This window comes from Protomyctophum parallelum (genome assembly GCF_964188405.1).
Source record: "Protomyctophum parallelum genome assembly, chromosome: 10".
Taxonomy (NCBI): Eukaryota; Metazoa; Chordata; class Actinopteri; order Myctophiformes; family Myctophidae; genus Protomyctophum; species Protomyctophum parallelum.
The window spans coordinates 17,376,566-17,396,742 of record NC_139704.1 but is presented as its reverse complement, the minus strand read 5'-3'; positions in this window follow the sequence as shown (position 1 = coordinate 17,396,742).

The following is a 20,177-nucleotide window of genomic DNA, read 5'->3' as shown; positions in this document are numbered from 1 at the left end:
ACAACATCTACCACAAATGATGCCACTGGGAGCCACCATTTTGATTTGCTGGTATGGAAAGTAACAAGAAAAAAAAGAACAAGAAAACTAAAAGATAAGCCTGATGCATGGACAAAATGGATTATTAATCAATAAACACGGTTAATAACATGTAAAATGTATCTAATTTAGGCAAGATACCAGCACAAAGCCACACAGTACAGAACAACAATGGCATTATGTTCTCAACCTAAATACGGTTTTCTGTGAGGTAGAGATTTACCGTTTCATTGAACTCTGATGAACAAAACTGTGGCATTCCCTGCATGTTGCCAGTACAGGCCCCATGGAGTTTGGAATATATTAGTATTAGGCTATAGCCAAGTTCATGCAAGTGGTCTGCCTTGTCTCAGTGGTTTTACTCTTGTGTTGTTAGGCAGAGAGACATTTTGAAAATAACCACTATTACATTGTAATTGACCAAAATCTAATTAGCAATCCATAGTATTTATCTAATTTGGGGATACTAGGCAGGGTTTTACTCCAAGAACATGTTGTACAAATTATTTATACTTAATTCATGGGGTGCTTGAGGGAGAGAATATAGGAGATAATGCATGGAAACATGAATCATGTAGGACTTGAGCAATTTGCTTTTGAGGAAAAAAAGAAAAGAGAGAAAAAGGGGTATTTTCTTTCTGTTTTGTGTTTTAACTAACACATGGATTGCTAAGGATACCAGCAGTCTAGCTTGGCAAATCCTGGACAGGGAGACTAAAATCCTGAGAATATTTGCAGAGTCATTGCTTTGACAGATCAAGGGGAGTTGGGAAATATAAACATATTCTGTAATTGCACCAGCTTTGGGCTGCGTGTTGATGCCACCCTGAAGGGGCTGCTTGGATGGGTTACAGTACCTTTTCACTGAAGTTTCCATTCTGATCCTTAGACTGAGGAGGAGGCATATACGACGCTGGATGCACGGCAGCGGGGAAGTGAGAATTGTGAGATGTATTTTGAATGCATTGAGGTACAGCAATGGAATAACAACATGTATCCTGGCCTGGGTACGAAAAACACCAGACACCAGAAATACACTGTATTCCTGGAATACTTTGTCACACTGTGTACTGTACGAAACAATACACTTAAACCTATCTTCATAATGTCCTATCCTCACAAATGTTTATGATAAAATACCACTATTTTTTTCTACTCAGTCTGTGTCTCATAGGAGGGCTGTGGGTAGAAACCCGTCCACCAGTGATATCATCGTTAGGCATATTTTATTTTTAAACAAGATTTATTTTACAAAATATTTAGGGAAATATTTCAGGAATAGAAAGCCTATGGTTTCTATTAGCTTGAATTTCCCCATCGATGATGTCACTGGTGGACGGGTTTCTGAACTGCCCACAGCCCTCCTGTGAGACACAGACAGAATAAAAAAAAGAATTGTGGCATTTTATCATGAACATTAGTGAGGACCAATTAAAAAATTAAACTTTATAAGTGGTGAAGTGGTCCTTTAACACATAATTTCTTTCCCGGATGAAACACGGCTGTATCAGATTCAGTGGTGGAAAGTAACTAAGTACCTTTACTTAAGTACTGTACATAAGTACAATTTTGAGGTATTTGTACTTTACTTGAGTAATTCCAATTTCCAATACTTTTACTTCTACTCCACTACATCTGAGAGACAAATATTGTACTTTTACTCCACTACATTTATTTGCAAACTTTAGTTACTATAGTTACTTTGCAGATTTTTATACATAACCACTTGAGCCCCTATAAACATTTCGGCCATTAGAAAATAGCTGATCTACAAGATCGCAATGTGTCGTGACGCCAAGCATTGTGAGCTTGTAGATCTGCTATTTTCAAAATATTTCTTATACATTTGAAAACTTGAAATGGGACATTCTGCACAATGAGTACCTACTTTTACTTTTGGTAGTTTAAGTACATTTTGACGCCAAGTAAAATGTTGAATTACTTGTAACGGAGTATTTCTACGTTGCAGTATTGATGCTTCTACTTAAGTAAAACAAGCAAGTAGTTTTTTCCACCACTGGCCATTAGGCCTCACCAACGGTTATGCGGCGTTGTCGTGGCGATCCCTCGTCGGCCTTTCTCTTCTGGTGTGTTGTCAGCTGGGGCGAGACGTGAAGGGCACGGCTCCTGGTCACTGTGTCTCCCACACTGCAGGAACGCGTGGCAGGTCTCTGAAATGTACAATCAATGATCATAGCATGGTCTATCCCAGGGGTATTCACCTAGATTACTGTAGAAGATGTGTGGGTTCTCAAAATGCATTTTGTGCTCAATCACAGAGATTTATGTATATATAATAAATTTGTGCACACTGCACAGTAATGAGCAGGATAATATATCATGTATATACAGGTGTATATATATATATGCTATCTTAGAATAGATGTAGACCTATTTGACAGTGGTGCATAGAAATTAACAAGCGTCAACGAGCACCAGCTGTAAGCACACGCACGCACACACACACGCACCCACACACTTTGCAGGCCGCGACCCCTGGAAATAATCATATTTGAACTTTTTTATGGGGTCCTTGTACCTTTAAAAGATGTCATCAAATGGATCATCATCACAAGTTTAGTGATTGGTTGTTTTTGATCAAATGTTTATATATAAGTAACTCTGTGAAAAAGCTGTGTAATGCCTGAAGAAGCTCCTTAGGGACCGAAACGTTGCCCTCATAATACTGAGTTGTCCTCTTGTACCGAGTAGATATAGAGTGTGCAGGCGTATTTTTCTATTTTATTGTTGATGTGCACTTGCCTACGCACCTGTTCCTAAGCCTCTACTCTAGGTGTGCGGAAGTCTTTCTCTACAATTTTATTAATTTTTAGTTTACATTTATTAAAAAGTCCTTAAATTGTCACTTTACTCACTGTCATCTGCGGACCTGATCCCCAAATGATGTGGGGACCCCTCTAGTGAGTCTAATTATGTGGGGACCCCTCTGGTGAGTCTCGACCCACAGGTTGAGAAGCACTGAGCTAGAGCAGCGAAAATGGCCCTCCCCGCTCGACTTCCCTCCCGTGAACACGGCCAACTGTGTTCCTATCGATGCTGGGCCAAACCGACACCTACTTTGCACCTGCGCCACCCAAGTGCCATATTTCTTTTGTGTAGTGGGCTCATACTGTCTATGTGATATTATTACCTGTAGGCGAGTGGATGCATCCATCTTGGTGGTGTGAGGGAGCAGATAAAGTTGAGCTTTCAGTAACTCGGCATAGGTAACATCCTTGTTACTTAGTTCATCTATATAAGACAGAGAAATAAACAAACAGGGTTACAACAAACTCTACTCAGGACCTCATCTCCTGCTAATGACAAATGTATACTTTGCTGTATTACTGTGGCGCTCGTGAGAGACGTGGACATACATGTACAAGTATTTAAGGGCTTAAGGCTTTGCAGAGTCCATTTATGGTAAACTTCATGGCCTTCCGTCTATTCTCAGGGTCCTAGAATTTGGGGTTCTCAGCGTCCATTTGGAGCACAACTCAGAGTCTATTTGCAGTGCATTAGCTCGGTGCTGATACTGGACGCAGCCAGCTGGGGTTGCTTGGCAACCCGTCAGACACACTAAAGTCTGTCTGGCTGATCACATAGTTTTGTGACAACCCTCGTTCTTTCCCACAGAAAGCCCATGTTCTTGCATTTTCCCCCAAACGTCACTTGATCAGCGAGCAAATATCTCTTTCCTCCTATCATAACAAGCAAGACAAATGAGACTGAGAATATGGCATCCGAGCTATAGGGACTGGCCTTCTCAAGCAGTACAACACTGTGACATGATTATGACCGATGTTGATAGCTAAGCTTAGGCATTGGGTATTTCCCCCTCATACCTGCACTGATTATAGCATCAAGTCCCTCTTTATTGACACAGTTCACAAACAGTCTTTTCAAATAGTTTAGCCAACAACAGCACAAAAAAAACCACTCTAATTTCTTAAACACATGTTTTTCATTTCAGGGCCCTGTTTCTGAAAGGCTTGTTTGATGTGAAGGGGACTTTAGAGGGAGGCAGAATCAGATAAGACAGTGTAATTGGTTTATGTGTGTCAGCGGTGGAATCTTGTCTGGGCCCTGGAGAGACAGTAGAACACAGATTACAGGGGGGAGGGGGGGGTGGTGAGGGGGGTCACGGGCAGAGTGAAATGGCACACTCTCCATCACCTGGCTGGCCTGCTGTGAGTCACTCTTTACGCCATCATAACCCATTCTGAACGGGCACCCATTTTGGTGTCAGCATCATGTTATGCTTTAGCTATTTAAAAATAGCAGATCTACAAGCTCATATCGCGCCACCGAGTGGCGCGATACGAGCTTGTAGGTCTGCTATTTTTGAAAAATCGAAGAGCGACTGACATTTCTAGAATCTGATCTCAGGTCAGAATGGGTTCATCAGACCAGTGTGTGTCCGGCGGAAACCTCGTATGAATCTGATCTCAGGTCAGAATGGGATAAAGTCTGGCCCCTACAGCTCTGCCAAGGCAGCACACCCGGGCCACGCAAAACACAGAGAATTAAACCTTTTTTTTTGCTTTTCTTTTTTTACTAGGAAAGCCAAATGAGAAAAGCGAGGGGCCTCGGCCAAACACGTGTAGGCTTATAATGGCACCCTCCTCCAGCTGACCTCAGGCCCTTAAAATAACAGAGAGTGTCTTTGAAATACGGAGAAAATCATTTCCATCCTCCTCCGTCCTCGCTCTATGACTGCCTTTCACCGAGCGTGGGAGAAGGGACACACGAGATGTGAAGTTGTCTGGGGATCCTAATGGAGGGTAGCAGGACACACACACAGCCATGTCGAAGCGATGTCAGAGACCTCAGGCGGCCCGTGTCTTCCAAGAAAAGGGTAATGCAAACAGAGGAGGACAGGAACTTCTGGCCATGGCTTAGGGACATGGCCCTGTGTTGTCTCAGTTGGAAATCATCGGTCATGGAGAGATGGACATCATTCTGTCGAAGCATACAGTACATGCGTCTAATTCGCCATGTAACGGCGTCTCGGTGTGCTCGCTTTCAACCGATTTCAATATTTTCTGTGAAAATGCGTAAACATGTAAACATTGACACAAACACACCTGCCAAGCACGCACGCACGCACGCACGCACTCATTGGGTTAATGCAAAAGCAGAGGAGTTTCAAACTTTTCAGCACATTTATGTAAACGGATAGGGCAAGCAACGATGCTTATCATTTGGAGCGTTATTGTCCTACTCCGGTTTGAAGATTGAAAGGAGAGTAAGCAGTAATCTCTATGGGCAGCGAGCAGAGCTCTTTGAGAGAACACAGCGTGCTGAGTCACAGGAACCCAACACCTGGGAACCGCCTGCGTGGCCACGCACAGGGAATACGCACACAATGGCTAAAAAGACATTCCAACAAAGGGAAACTTTTTCGCAATTCCCGAAGGAGGCGTTAGAGGTACTGTAGCCATGTCACATAATCACTGCAATTTCCTCTGAATAGGGGGAACCGAGATCAAAACAAAGAGGCAACACATGAGCTCAACAGCTGGAAGGAGGGGGGATCATCATCTGTTGCCATTTACCTCTCACCTACAGTTTGAAGTGGGAACTGCGTGGCAGACGCCCAAATACAAATAATCCTTAACGTCTGCAAATGCAACTCAAGGATCATACTGTCTGTCAAAACATCTCGTTGGTCATTCTACATACATGTTGCACGTTTAACACACTAAACCTGAATAATTGAATTATGTTGGTTAACAAGTTAGTTATCTTTTCTATAGGGACTATTTTCAAATCAATATATGTTTTAAAATACATTCAAACATCACGATAACATAACATTGACCAGAAAAATAACGGCGCAATTATATTTAGTGTGTAGGATTACCTACATCTCAAGCACTACCAATTCCAATTTAGTGTGCTTTGCAAAATGGTGGGCAGTATTTGTCCAGTGTGCCATGAATCTTAGTCAGGCTAAACATGCCAGATTAGCCCACAGCCTATGGTCCTTTCATCCAACTTACCCAGGTTGTGCTCAGTAAACGACAACAGATTGATGCCAGTGTTGAAGCTCCCTATGATAGAAAAAGAAGGCAAGATCATTACTTGGTGCAGACGCATCATGCATTGGCAGAGCTGTGAAGCACATGGATTGCTGAAGGGGCCTACAGTTGGACTCACTCTTCTTCCATGGGTACTCAGGGAGAGGGGCAACTTGGTAGGCACTACGTAAGAATGTGGCCTTGGGTTTCTCAATTTCCTTCATGTTGCCTGGAATGACTTCTGCTATGGGTTTAAGCTCTGGTTCAATTTGACTGCCGTCCTGGTTCTCAGCTTGTGCACACTCCCCTGTTGAATTCTCCGGCCCCATGCTTTCCATCCTCTCCTCATAGCTCTCCTGGTCGCCAGTAGTGAAGCTACCATCGCTACAGGAGGTATTCATCATGCTCTCTTCCTCAGAGTTGAGGTCAAAGAACTGATCATCGTCAATGACGTCGGAAGGAGTGGGCGGGATCAAGTTGATGACGGGCGGCATCAGGAGGCTCCCAGAAGCAGCCGTGCTGTCTGTGCCACTCTCAAACCAACTCGGATCTTCGTCATCTTCCTGCTCCTCGTCCTTTAAACCATTGGCGGGAATGGCGTCGCTCTCAGCCCTGGGCTGCAGAGGCAGTGAGGATAGAGGTTTGAGCCTCTTCTTCCTCAGAGCCCGGCTGTAGCAGGCAGACACGGAGCTGACTGAGCGGGCCATGCCGACGGTCCTGTCGGCTGGGAAGTCCTCCTCAGATAGGCTGAAGCTGGGGTTGACCAGGCCCAGGTCCTCTACTGTGATTTGGATGGTCTCCTTGTCTCCTCCTCCTGACACCCCATCATGCAGGCAAGGAAACTGGGCGCCGGCAACATCACTCTCCTGCCTCAGTGGAGAACGCCTCTCCTCCGCTCTCAGACACGAGCAGCAGAACAGCCTGCATGAGAGCGCCCGTGGGCTTTTCTTACGTGGGCACCGACCGGCCCTAAGCCTCTCTGAATCTGCCATTGTGTCGGCTTTGTCGGTGACAGCCTAACTTTGCGCTGGCTGGATTGGTAAACACGTCGTTCTTCAGGTTCTTCAGATAAACCTCTACAGTCTGAGGCGAGGATAAACAGCCACCCACACCTCTGGAGCAACATGCTGCCCTTTGATAGGACCCAAAGCCTCTGCACGCAACCCAAAACGTTCATCTGGAACATGTGTTGCTTAGCAGTGAGAGAGAGGGGGGATAAATAGGACCAATTTGTTTTTTCTGGGTCAGGTAAACACCTGAAATGAATACTGATTTAAATTAGCATGCTTTCATATGGTAAGCAGCTCCATTGTTTAGACACAGGTCTGCTTTCAAAGGGCCAGAAGATGACATCAATATTCTGCCCACATAGCATCTTAGGAGAAAAACATATGGACGGTACTGTAGATAGCAGGAAAAAGGAAGGATGTGATTAAAATCTTTTTCAATGTTTTTTGCACGACATTATGTTGTTTTGCATATGCATGCAAGGTTGTACAGGACAGGTCTTGCGTGTCTTTATTGCTGTGTGTGTGCATGCATGTGTGCGTCTGTCTGCGTGGTGGGGGTCTGTTTTGCGTGATTCCATGTCATTCACACCGCTTGAGTCAGTAGTATTCCCTTTCACTGTGGGTCTCCTGTTGGGGTCTTGTGTTTGGGAACAGGTGAGAATATGGGCAGGCGGATGCACGGCTGACAACAGCCCCTATGGCATCAGATAGCATTTGTTTCACCCCCACAGGCCCAGTCCTGTTCTCTGCTAAAGGATAAGTCATCCAGGACAGAGTAAGAACCACGTCGTCTATCCACCACCCAAATGTGTGGGCGGTCCATGTTGCCGTTGGCTGCAAACACTTGTAGGCAACAACGACAGCATCTGTGTTTATTGTGCACTTTTGTCCACACATCTATGGTAGAGTAATGAGCATGATTGCTGTCTGTGACAATGTCCACCTTTCATACTGCATGTCCTTTTTAGATCAAAGCTCAGACAGCTTGTAATGCTGATTTTCATGCTTTCCTGCACGTTTCCACACTTTCTACTGACTCCAGTTTTCCATTCTCCCCCCTCTCTCTCTCTCTCTCTCTCTCTCTCATAACTGAGTTACTGTGCGATTTGGAGCCCTTGTCCAAAGTCGAAATACACTTTTATCTACCTACAATGTGGCAAGTGAGATTCGTTCTCTCATATATTTTGCACAAAAGTAAATTTCAGTCAAACTAAAGGTCATTCAATGATATTACCCCACATGCATATTGGAAAAACCTCAATGTGTGTTTTTAACCACAGACGTTCCCTTAATTGGAGCTGTAATGAGGACCGGCTATTCTTCCCCGAATAAAGGTTGACCTGGGACACAGTTACAAGTCTTAAATTAAATTAGGCCAAACAATTTCTTGGTGTGCTATACTATAATTTGTACTTGCTGCCATCAGCAATAAGCAGCAGTTCTCTCCATTTTTCTACATGCCCAATGCTGATAGGGCGGTTATGGGTTGAGAAATCTCTCTCCCTCTTTAAGTTTTTTCATAGGCCGCAAATGTTGCAAATGACCTTCCTTTTCTCTCTCTCTCACTGTTGAGGTTTGTCCAACGTGGGAAGATGCTCGTATTGACAGACTTAGTGCCAGCATTATACTTTGTCTAATGCTGCCTGGCACCAAGTGCAGAAATCGGTTTGAACGCTTGTGGGGGTGAGTGGTGGGGGAGAGAAGTGGGGGGTGGGGGGGGGGGGGGGGGGGGGGGGGGTGGGGGGGGGGAGTGGGTCGGGGGGGGGGTCTATCTATACCCAAGTGGCAGGCACTCACAGGCCCGCATGCTGGTTTCCGCTGGGAGAGAGGAGGTGGTCTGGAGTCTCTGCTCCAACAACCTGGGCCCTGAATTAGTGGGCAGATGAGAGAAAAGCCTCCCAGTTTGGGATCGGTTTACCTCAGAGCAGAACATGACACAGCAAGAGCTGCAAGGCCCAGAGGCATGCCAAGAACTACAGCACGGCATGCAGCGGGGAGAGAGGTGAGAGAGACCATGCCTCAGAAAAATGGAAACACTACCTCTCCTTAAAAGCAGCTGCAAACCAATTTCGAAAACAATGTACGCAGTATGAAAAAAAGAAAGGTATCATGGTCGAAATATAAAGCGCAAATAATTTTTCTATTTTGGTCTTCACTTGTAGCTCAGCGTGTTGCTTTGGAAAAGGAATTTCTTGCCCAGCGACACAGGGGTCTGTGACATAATTGCGGTCGGTACTGCATGCCCACCACAGAGAGGCAGTAGAGAGCAGAAGCAGAACACGGAGGAGACACAAGGCAGAACCCATTGCTCCTTAGAGCAACCTCCTCTGGTATTCACAAGTCTGGCTAAAGTTAAACCGCACAAGTGCTTTTCATTCACAACATGGAGAGTCAGGCTTTCATGATGCTGTGATCTGGGTATTTGCAAGAATATCAGGTTTTGTAATAATCCCTTTTACATGTTGTTTGACTGCACAGACATAGTAGGGAAGTAAGAAAGGGGATGTGTGTAAGACAAACTGATGTTTCATCTCTTTTTCTAAGCTAATGGTGGGAGATCATTTGAAAATCTACAGACATACTGACAGATTTATGAAAGATTGGTTCCTCATGATAGATTCTAAAAGAAGTAAGTCAGAGCACACAGGGATGAATGTGTCACAGCTGCTACAGCCCAGGGGCCATCTCGCTGACTATACTGTAACTGAGGGAATAACCGAGAGACAGACCATCGAACCCACCATGGCTCCACAGCGAGGATGTTGAATCACGTTTACAAGTATCCAAATTACTTGTCGAAAGGTTGATATGTTTGTTTTTGTTTTGCCTCGGTGTGAAACTGGGCAAGCAGTCAGTAGCCTGACTTCATTGCACTTAATAAGTTGGACATAAGTCACAATCAGACACAAGTCTGTGATGCATGCTCTCGGTGTGTGTTTCCTGAGCCCCACCACCAGAGTGTGGTAGATTCTGGATGGGACCCCATTCATCTTCGCAGCCAAGATCAAGGGCCAGCCCACTGCCATGAACAGGCTCCTCCAAAACAAAGACCCTCCTCGCTCACGTCCATCCCCCCCCCCCCCCCCCCCCCGGTTCCAGCACTCTTGAAACATGTTGAACATTTCCTGTGACAGTCATGTTTCCATAAGCATCAATACTCTCCCTCCACAGTCCCTAAAGTGTCGTCAGCATGCGGCTTCTGTGGTGAGCATGACCCCGGTTGGCCGTACCGAAATCTCACCGCAAAAGACCAGAAAAGAGGCTCCCTGTCTCTCTGTGGAGTTCAGCTGTGCTGTAAATGCCTGTACTAAACAAGATGGCAGCATGAATCAATTTCCAGATGGGTGGAATGTCACCTCTTTGTGTGAAATCAGGAGGAACGGAGGGGGGACCCCGAAAGGGTTTGGGAACTTGCAGAATAACATCCACAACCTCTTTATATTGTCAAGGATGTTGAGCAAACACGGTGGGACAAACATGAGAGGGGCCTTCTACGTGAACAAATAAGTGTGTTCCTCCGAGGACATTATTTGTTGAACTCCTGGATCAACAGATGAATCAACATGGGGAGAAGTAAGCCTGCGAACCGAGCCACCCGGTTTGACCTAAACAGACGCATTTAAATTGCTTACACGGGCCTTCCTGTTTGTGCACTCAGCACCACGGAACCTCTTGAAAGGTTCAGTCCAAAATGCGCCAAATATTTGCAGGCTCCCCCTGTGGGGTGATACCTAATAGCATGAGAAACTGAGTTAGGCGAGGGGGGCAGTGACCTTGAGAACTCCTGGGCTGAACTTTCCCCTCTACCACCGCCACCAAACCCACCCCGGCCCTCCGGTCCTCTGCTCTCCCTAATCAATTACCGTTGGCAGTCAGAAGACCACCAAAGATTAGCGGCAGCAAGGCAGCCATGGACTGGGGGTTAGAGTGTGGGATATGGGGCTGAGGGGGGTCATGAGGGAGAGGAAAGGAAAGAAGTCCTAGAAAACAGCTTTGATCAAAATGCTGCTTCAAGAACTGTGTGTGTGTGTGTGTGTGTGTGTGTGTGTGTGTGTGTGTGTGTGTGTGTGTGTGTGTGCGCGTGCGTGCATGTGTGTGTTTGTGGGGGGCATGCATGCAACAAGACTCCCCTTGGCTTAAATGACCCTTGAACGGTTTAGTCGACTCATTATTTATCTAGAGGAACAAAGATTGCGCTCCCCTTGTATTCCCCCCCCCCCCCCCCCCCCCTCCTTCGCAGGCAGTTGGAAGGAGAGAGCCGAACCCAGCGTTTACACTTACAACATGCACAGTAGAAATCAGCTGAGACTCTGAGACAAGCAGGCAGCAACAACACCACCACACATAAACACAAACCTTTTTGTTGCTCAGCCCCTTTGAAGCAAGAGAGGGGAATCATTTACTGGCCCCCCCATTTTTTTCCTTTTTTTTCCTCCTTTTTTTTTTTTTTTTACGAGAATCTGTGCCGGTTCCCACGCCCAGTGTGGCTAGGAAGCTCAACTAAATCATTTGTCTTAAATTGCCTGATTGGCTTGCTGGAATCTCAGCACAGCGACGGTGATGGAAGTTTAATTTGATGAGTGGAATTCTTGCCCCTCCCCCCCCCCCCTTCCCCTTCTTGACTCTTTCTCTCTGCCCCCCCCCCACCCTCCCGCTCCCTCCCCCCTCTCTACATTTTGTCTTTTTATGGAGTGAGAAGTGAGGGTCTTGCCTAAACTCTCTCTGCATCTCTATACTATATCTTTCTCTATCTCCCACCCTCTCTCACTTTATCCCTCTATCTTCCTCTGTCTCCCTGTTTATCTTTTTATTGAGTGAGAGTGACGCTGAGAGAGAGAAAGGGGCCCACGGTCCTGTAGACGTCAGCAAAGTTTGTGTCTTTAATTCTCCCGTCTTGTTTTATGGTCGGGGGGGCGGTGGGGGCATGACTGTGTGTGTGTGTGTGTGTGTGTGTGTGTGTGTGTGTGTGTGTGTGCGTGCGTGCACGTGTCTGCACTCTGCATGAGTGCGTGTGTGTGTACGTGTGTGAAGAGGGGTAGAAACAGTGAGAGGCATACAGAGAGGAGGAAGAAGAGAAGAAAGGAGGAGAGGAGAGGAGAGGCAGAGGGGCGGATACAGGAGGTCTGACTCCACAGAAACCCCAGCAGACTGTGGGCACACTGTAAGAAAACCTGCTAAACAAGTTGTGGTTCTCCTCAGGGCTCTTCATGGCTAGCCCTCACTCCAACTCTCCCCACACACACTTAATGGTATCATGAGCACCACCGGAAAGCTTCAACTAAACACATGGGTCTCCTAGAACGTTCCCATGGGAACACCCGTTCTGCAAAGATGACAAATACTATCACTTATCACTTTTCCCTGGCGTTCTATTACTTACAGGGGGAATGTAATGAACTGGTGACTTTGGTAAGGTTGCTCATGTTATTTTCGGAGAACACTATTTTTAATGACATATTAAGTGCTTAAGCCCCACAATATAGTTTACTTTGTTGGACAGCGAATAGTGAAAGATAGCTGGTCTACAAGCTCACAACATGCAACACGTTCTAAATATTTGAACTTTTCAATAGACTGATTTTGTTGGCCAATTGACATTCTTTTTTAATCTGTGAAAATGTTCACCCAAGGACATGCACATGCCTAACATAGGGACACCAGGCTTTGAACGTGCTTAGCTAACTAAATTGCCAAGCTGCTGTTGTTGCAACAAGAGCAATTTCAACTCATCAAAGGTCTGCTTTGCTAGTTTGATGATGTTTGTCACAAGAGGTATACTCTCGCAGCCAAACAAGTATGTCCATTGTGATGTCCACTGATAGGGCATCGGAGCCTCGTCGGGCATGGATTTCATAGCTGCTGTCACGGGCATTTACAAGGGACTACACCAAAGACAATGGCCCACTATTGACATTCTGTCCATTGGCTAGGCCCTTTGAGGCTCCCTAACGACGCCGGGAACCCTCATAGAAATCACTGCAAATTAATTGTAACACGCTGAAAAGGCAGATTAGTGCCGAGAGGATGGCACAAAGGGTGTTAAATATGGCGAGCGGCACGCTGGACCACAGGCCGGCCATGGGACACATCACAAACAGCTGCCAACCACTGACCTATTTCCACAAAAAACAGCTTAAGGATTTCCAACTACTTCTATTGTGCTGCGACGGCCCTGCTAAGAAAACCATTGAAGTCTCGATGTCTTTGATGCTTTCTCATTGAAGGCACTGATGGGGGTTGTAATTAAGTGTGGCAGGTGATTGGATGGTGCATATCGATCTGGAGGGTTAAGGGCAGATGTAGGAAGAGACAATGTGGGGAAATTGCTCTGTGGTGAATATAAACAAGGGCCCGCTCTATTGTGGTCTAGAACCCAGAGGAAGGCACACCCCCCTCCCTCTTAAAACGAGAGAGAAAAGTGATTTCAGATTCAATTATCCTCTTTAGGTGGTGGAAATAGTGAGCAGATGGCCACAACAGTCACAGGCCTTGCCATGACCAAACACTAATAATGGAACTCTTTTCTTTGGGACAAATTTACCGTGGCCTCATGGGTTTTTCATTGAAGTATTAACACCGGGAGGTGAAGCTTGTCAACAGGTCAACTGCATTAGATACATGAAAGAGTTATAGTCAAAGAGACAGCCGTGGCAAGAAGGGGTAAAACACCACTTGAGTAAATGATATTTGAAATATATTACCTGTGTTATACTGAAAATAAAGTGTTTTGTATTTTACATTGCGATTGTGTCACAGAGAACAATGACTCCCTTTGTTTTACTTTGCAAGAGAAGATTAAGCTAATGCTGTGTTCCTTTATTCTTGTCACGTAGTTTGCAGCCATCATTCCATGTTCTATGCAGAACAGCCACACGTACGTAAACCGGTGACAGTGACATGGACATCTGTCAGGAGAATTGATCCCATCGGATCATAAATCATGGATTACATTTAAATACTTGGAAGCGTACAACAAATCAACAGCCGCATGCCTTCTTGATTTGTTGTTTCTGGACGGACTCATAAGATGTCTAGCATGAGCGTAGCAGTGTAAGTCATACACATCATAGGAGGAATTTCATAAAGACAAAGACTTGGACGCAGTGCGGTTCGTCTGCTGGTTGTCATTACGGGGAGGAGAGTGAAAGTCTTATTGAATGTTGCCCAAGTTTTTAACACTGAAGAAATCCAATTCATTTCAGGCAACATACTGTAAATCTCCATTGGCAAGGCGGTGGGGGGTGGGTCTGTGTGTCAAAGACCATTGTTAAGGAACACGTCAAACATTACATTTATTGCATGCATGCCAGGGAAGAATAATAAAAAATGTATGTGTTTATTCACTTGAAATAGCTATTGGACAAAACAAATCAGTCCTTTGATTAATCACATAACCGACAATTTTATTGACCAATATACAGTATAAGAACTAAGAAGGCGATGTCTAGGTTGATTCACTGTACAGAATGAATCAGTTTGACACCGTGTTGAGCTTTAATGTAACTCAAAAGATCCTTTGTCTTTTGCCCGCCTTAATCAAAAGGCCAAATCACTCTGTCGGCAATGGAATACGCATTTTCTTTCTTAGCTTTGTTATACTTAATTTGGTCCCCACAAGGATAGTAAAACCAGAAAAAACAATCTTTGGTGTTAGGATGAGGCATTTAGGGGTTTAGGATTAAGGTTAGAGTGTGTGGTTAAGATTAGGAATAGTGAGGTTATGGTTAGATGCACTTGTGGTTAAGGGTAGGTGTGGTTGTGGTTAAGGGTGGGGTCAAGGTTTGGTGTAGTTGCAGTTACGTTTATGGTTAGAATCATGTTAGGTTGGGCCAGCAGGTTATGGGAAAAGTTTTATTAAAAAAAAAAAAATCCCACAATTTTGTAACCCATTTTTCACCCCTGTGTCAATTATCTAATGTGATCCTGGGCTCTACACACCCTCCGCCAACCTAGTCCCCATATATGGAGGACATGGGGAGAGCAACAGACTTGAACTCATGCTTTCTTCATGCCTGAGTGTCCAAGTTGCTCCTTTACACCTGACAGGGGGGAGTTTCCCTGGTTGGACGTAGCGTGTGGAAGGAATACGTTATTCCAACCAGATTTCCCCTCCATCAGGCGCCCCGGCTGGCCAGGGGGAGGCAGTTTAGAGACCAGGATTACGGCATGTTTTTTGTGAGGGTACCTACCCTAGGGGACACGGGGAGAACATGCAAACTCCACACAGAAAGGCCCTTTCGCCAACCCCGCCTCGGGTATGGGCACTGATGACGCGGTGGAGGAAACACGCCACCAGCACCCACAGCGCCCCCGAACCCAGGACCTTCTAATTGCTGGTTTTAATCACTTAATCACAGATTTACCAAAAATAGCTAAAATAGATCTACAAGCTCACAATGCGACAAGTAAGCTTGTAACTTTTTATTACAGAAAATCTAAGAAAAAGACTAGAAAAGTCCTCCTCGGAGCACAGGTCACATAGGTAATTGTGGGCCAGAAATGTTTGCCAATCAGGATGGAATATGAAAACTCGGACGGATCCATCTTGATCACTTGACTATAGAGATAATGTGTACCGATTTGCATGATGTTTGGACAAAGTTTGTGGGAGTAATATTTAAAAAAGATCTGCCTCCTGGTGGCGCTATAATAGAGCAATGTAAAAAGAGTGGCATTTGTTCCTCAACGTCCAGGTATTTGATCAAAAATATTGTACCGTAATATTCTATTTTGTCCATATCGCCTTAACACACACACACACACACTAACGCACGCACGCACCACACGCGCACGCCACGCATGCGCACACTCACGCACCCACGCACACACGCGTCATCTCTCTCTCTATCCCTTTCTTGCCGAAAAGCACTAATGACGGCTTGGCATTGCCCGGACGGGCACAAAGGCCACCTTTGAGCATATAATACCATGAGTAATCAGCACCTAGGAATGACTTTGACAAAGACCTGGAAACGTAATGGGATCAAATGTACTGTACACTCACTGATCACTCCATAACATCACTTAATGCTCGTGCAGACTGCCAACGTTTTAGGAACCAAGGGAGCGATCCTTTTATTTCATAGAGTGAGCTGTCGACAGAAACCTGACCCTTCTTAGCTGCTCAATTAGCAGAAGGGAGGACAATGCTGCTTCATTTCCTGGGCTGAATGGAATGGGCTTTTCAAAGGGTCATGGGCTTTTTTTGTGTGTGTGCCCTGATCACAATCGCAAGTTTCTTGACACAAAGTGCAAACGATTGCTGCTTTGGAACCTGGAAAATGTTCTCTTCTCATATACTTCTTATAGCAGGGGTGGGCAACTTCCACGATGGAGAGGGCCACTATATTGCCACACTCACTCCAGAGGGCCACAGTGCATATTACTGTCGTAGCAAAAATAGCCGATCTACAAGCTCATTGAAATCCTGAATAATTCTTTGCAATTTTTTAATTGGAATTCTGAAAAGTAACATTTTTATTTAATTTTAAATGCATTTATTTATAGTTATGTTAACTTTGGGAACTACATACAAATACATTGGACATAAAAAAGACAATATTTTAATACTAGTAATTGAAATCAATATTATATCAATGTTGGTATATTAACCTGCGGGCCTCATTAAGCGATGGTGGGGGCCGCATTTGGCCCCCGGGCCACCAGTTGCCTATGTATGTCAGGCGGAATAACCTTATATGTTAAAATTCGTTACTTCTCAGGAAATGGGGGCCCTCTGATTGAGTGAATTCAATGTACCGTAGTTATTATTTAGTCATAATCTCTTGCTAATACTATATTGGTTAAAGTATACTTCTTACATAATTTATGTAAGAAATTTGGTCTTCCACGCAGGAGACCTGGGTTAGAATCTCGGTTATGAAACGTACGCATTGCAGCTTTACATAAATGTAACTTTCGATGGAGATGCAAAAAATATAATGTAAAGTAGGTTCTGGTGCTTCAAGGAACTAAAGGAACGGCGGCGATCCGAGCACTCAAAAAGTTAATGAGGAGAGGGTGGATACAAATAAATGTACTTATTTAGAAAACCAACATGTTTCGACGCAAACAGAGGGCAAGTATGCAGAAAAACAAGCAAACACAGGTCCATAACTGAGACAGGCAAGTCAAACATTCAATCAGCATTAGTGTGAGAACACACCCAGAACTAGTTCTAAACACTGATGAGCAAATTGCCATAGGTAATAACGTAAGAAAAGAACAAAACAATCAATCAAGAACTAAGTAGGGCAAATTACAAAGAAAAAACGAAAATAAACTTAATGCAGCAATAATCACAAGTCCTACAAATAAATCAAACATAACTGCAAAAATCTTTTCTAACCATTAATTTTGTTTGTTTGTATACAGGTGTTCTATCTTGTACTGCAATTGTAATTATTGTAAAATGCTGTGGAGAATGACGTTATTGATAATCCATCCATTATAGCTTGTAAGTTTAAGATAGTTTTAATTAATTAATTTCATAATGTGCTTAGCACACATGATTTTTAAATAGTTTATCGATCTCCGGTGCTGAGTGCTGCAGGGTTATGAGGGCATTTCATAATAGTATTTGTGGTCCTCCCCCCCCCCAGCCCCCATCCGTCTGCTTCCGTCTGCTGACGATTCTCTCTAAAAATGGAGCATTCGGCGTCCATTTATATACTCTCAAAGTTAAATGATCACTCAGGATTTTACTGTGCAGATCTCATTATATGGTGCGAGCCAGCAGCAAGCGCTTTTAGTACTCAGGTTGCTGTAAGTTGTTCTCTTGCCTTGACCCCCACTGAAACAGGAGAGCTCCAATGCCATCTTTCCGCCTTCCTTCAAATAGCAACACAGGGCTTCTTCTCACCCCCTGCGGTGTGCACAAAGGAACTTGGTTTTTGGCTAGCTGCCTGTTGTACTATTCTCTATCTGCATTCCTCATCTTTGCCTCCCGTTTAAGAACAGTGCATAACGGGGTTAAGCCACTTACTCTCAGAAGCCGTCTTCTATTCCAGTGTTTGTTTTATCAGTATTGCAATAGGGTCATTACAAACTATCAATAGCATGTGTCACCCCTGTGACATTCTTTGCATAATACTAAGCTTCTAAAACACAGCTGTTATTTTACTATTCATTTGATGTATAATTTGACTCCTGCACATTCATAGGGAGCTTTGAATGAGGTGTACATTTTTCAAATATAACGTTTATTTTCATACGCCTTATTGAAAAGTAACCATCTTCTAGAATGGTACGTGACGTGTGAGTCCACACACACCATGATAGTACAATTATAACAAAATAACAACAACATAATGAAATGTCAGAAAGCATACCTGCTTTACTTTTATTTACTAGTACGCCTACAGGTATTTTAGCCTACTGTCCAATAACCAGCACGTAGCAAGGCTAACGTTTTTGTAACGTAATTGTGGTTATTTTTCATTATGAATTGAATACCCCAGGACCTGAATGCATGGAAACAAGACTGAAAGGACTTTTTTCTCTATCTGTGATGTCCTGTGTTTGACAGTACTCTGCACTGTTTACATTTCTGACTAATAAAACATTCAATCAATCAACGTCAAAAAGTGACAGTCAGGGCCAGCCTTGCCCTGAAGGCATTCAGGGCCAGCATTACATTTTGTCTGAGCAGGGGAAACCATGCGCTCTGACGCTTCACCACATCACAGTCCACCTGCCACAGAAAAACCTTTGGCTGACAGCCACCTGATATACGACAGTATACAGGAGTTAGTGTAACGCCTAGGAAGCTGAAAGAGCCCATCTTTATCAGCTTTGATTAGGATGAAAAAACTCTTCCCGCAGAACAAACAAAGAGCAGGAGAAAGGCGTGCGTATTTAATCCAGGGCCGCCCCTGCCACACCACCCCACCCCCATCGCCCCCAAATGCCCCCACCAGACCCCCCTCCCCCTTCCCCTCCATCGCCAGCCCTGGATGGAATGCGGCGGAATGCGATGGCAGACAGGAAGTCCTTATTGTACTAGGTTCAGAGATCCCGGAGCCAGACAGCATACAGGAGCGATGTCATCCCTGGCCGGCCCATGGAATATCTTTGTGCTTGCTCACTGCGGCAACAAAGACGTAAATAAACACTGTCACTCCCACCGTTCTTCAACTGTCATTTCAATTAGCCACCAGGGTGATCGCATGCCACCGGCTCTGTTTTTCCCAGCCGTGGCCTTACCTCTGACCCCTGGTGGCTCGTGCCTGAGGTGATTTTCTTTATTAGTCCATGGGGTCAGTATTTAGCCCCGTTAGCCCGTCAGCGACTGGGCCCAGTTCTGCAGAGTCAACATTCTGCCTTCCTGGCTGTTAGCTGCATTAGCACGCCGCTGAAACCCCTTCCACTCCCCAAAGATATCCTCCCTCCCAGGCCAGATAACATCTCTGTTCCGTCTGCTCACCGCATGCACAGCCTAAACCCTGTGCACGTTGCACTGTGCACGTTGCCCTGTGAACTCTGTGTGCACATTGCAATGATGTCCATGGGGAGAAGCACAGTAGCTATTAACCTAGTTCAATGGTTCTTTAATTTTTTTATTTCAAAGAACGCTCAGTTTGATATGTATTACTAGGCAACTATTCATGTTGTGTGACAGTAAGCAAGTGATATTGACGTGTAAAAGTTGTACTAACGCCAAGGCTAATTCTTTAAACCGCTTGCCAAGTTCTTATCAGCACACTGTGTGTTTGACCTGGTATGGCCTTCTTGAAATCGCTGATTGATTTTCTTACCTTGAATTGTTTTTAGACCATTATGTCTAATCACATGGATAGACATTGTATTAATGAATGAAGGGCCAAAGTGCACTTGGAAGGCTATACAAGCCACTTCATAAGTCATGTTCTCTCATTCAAACAAATAACACGTCCCTTTAGAGGCATTACAATTTGGTAGCACTATAGCTACCCTATAAAACCCTAACCAACAGCTACTAATTCATGCTCCATTGTAGGATGGTGCCACGCGCCAAAAATAGGCAATCTACAAGCTCACAACTCATCGTGGTTGTGCCATGTAGTGAGCTTATAGATCGCCTTGTAGACACCGTCGTACGACAATGTATACAGTATATATCAGGCTT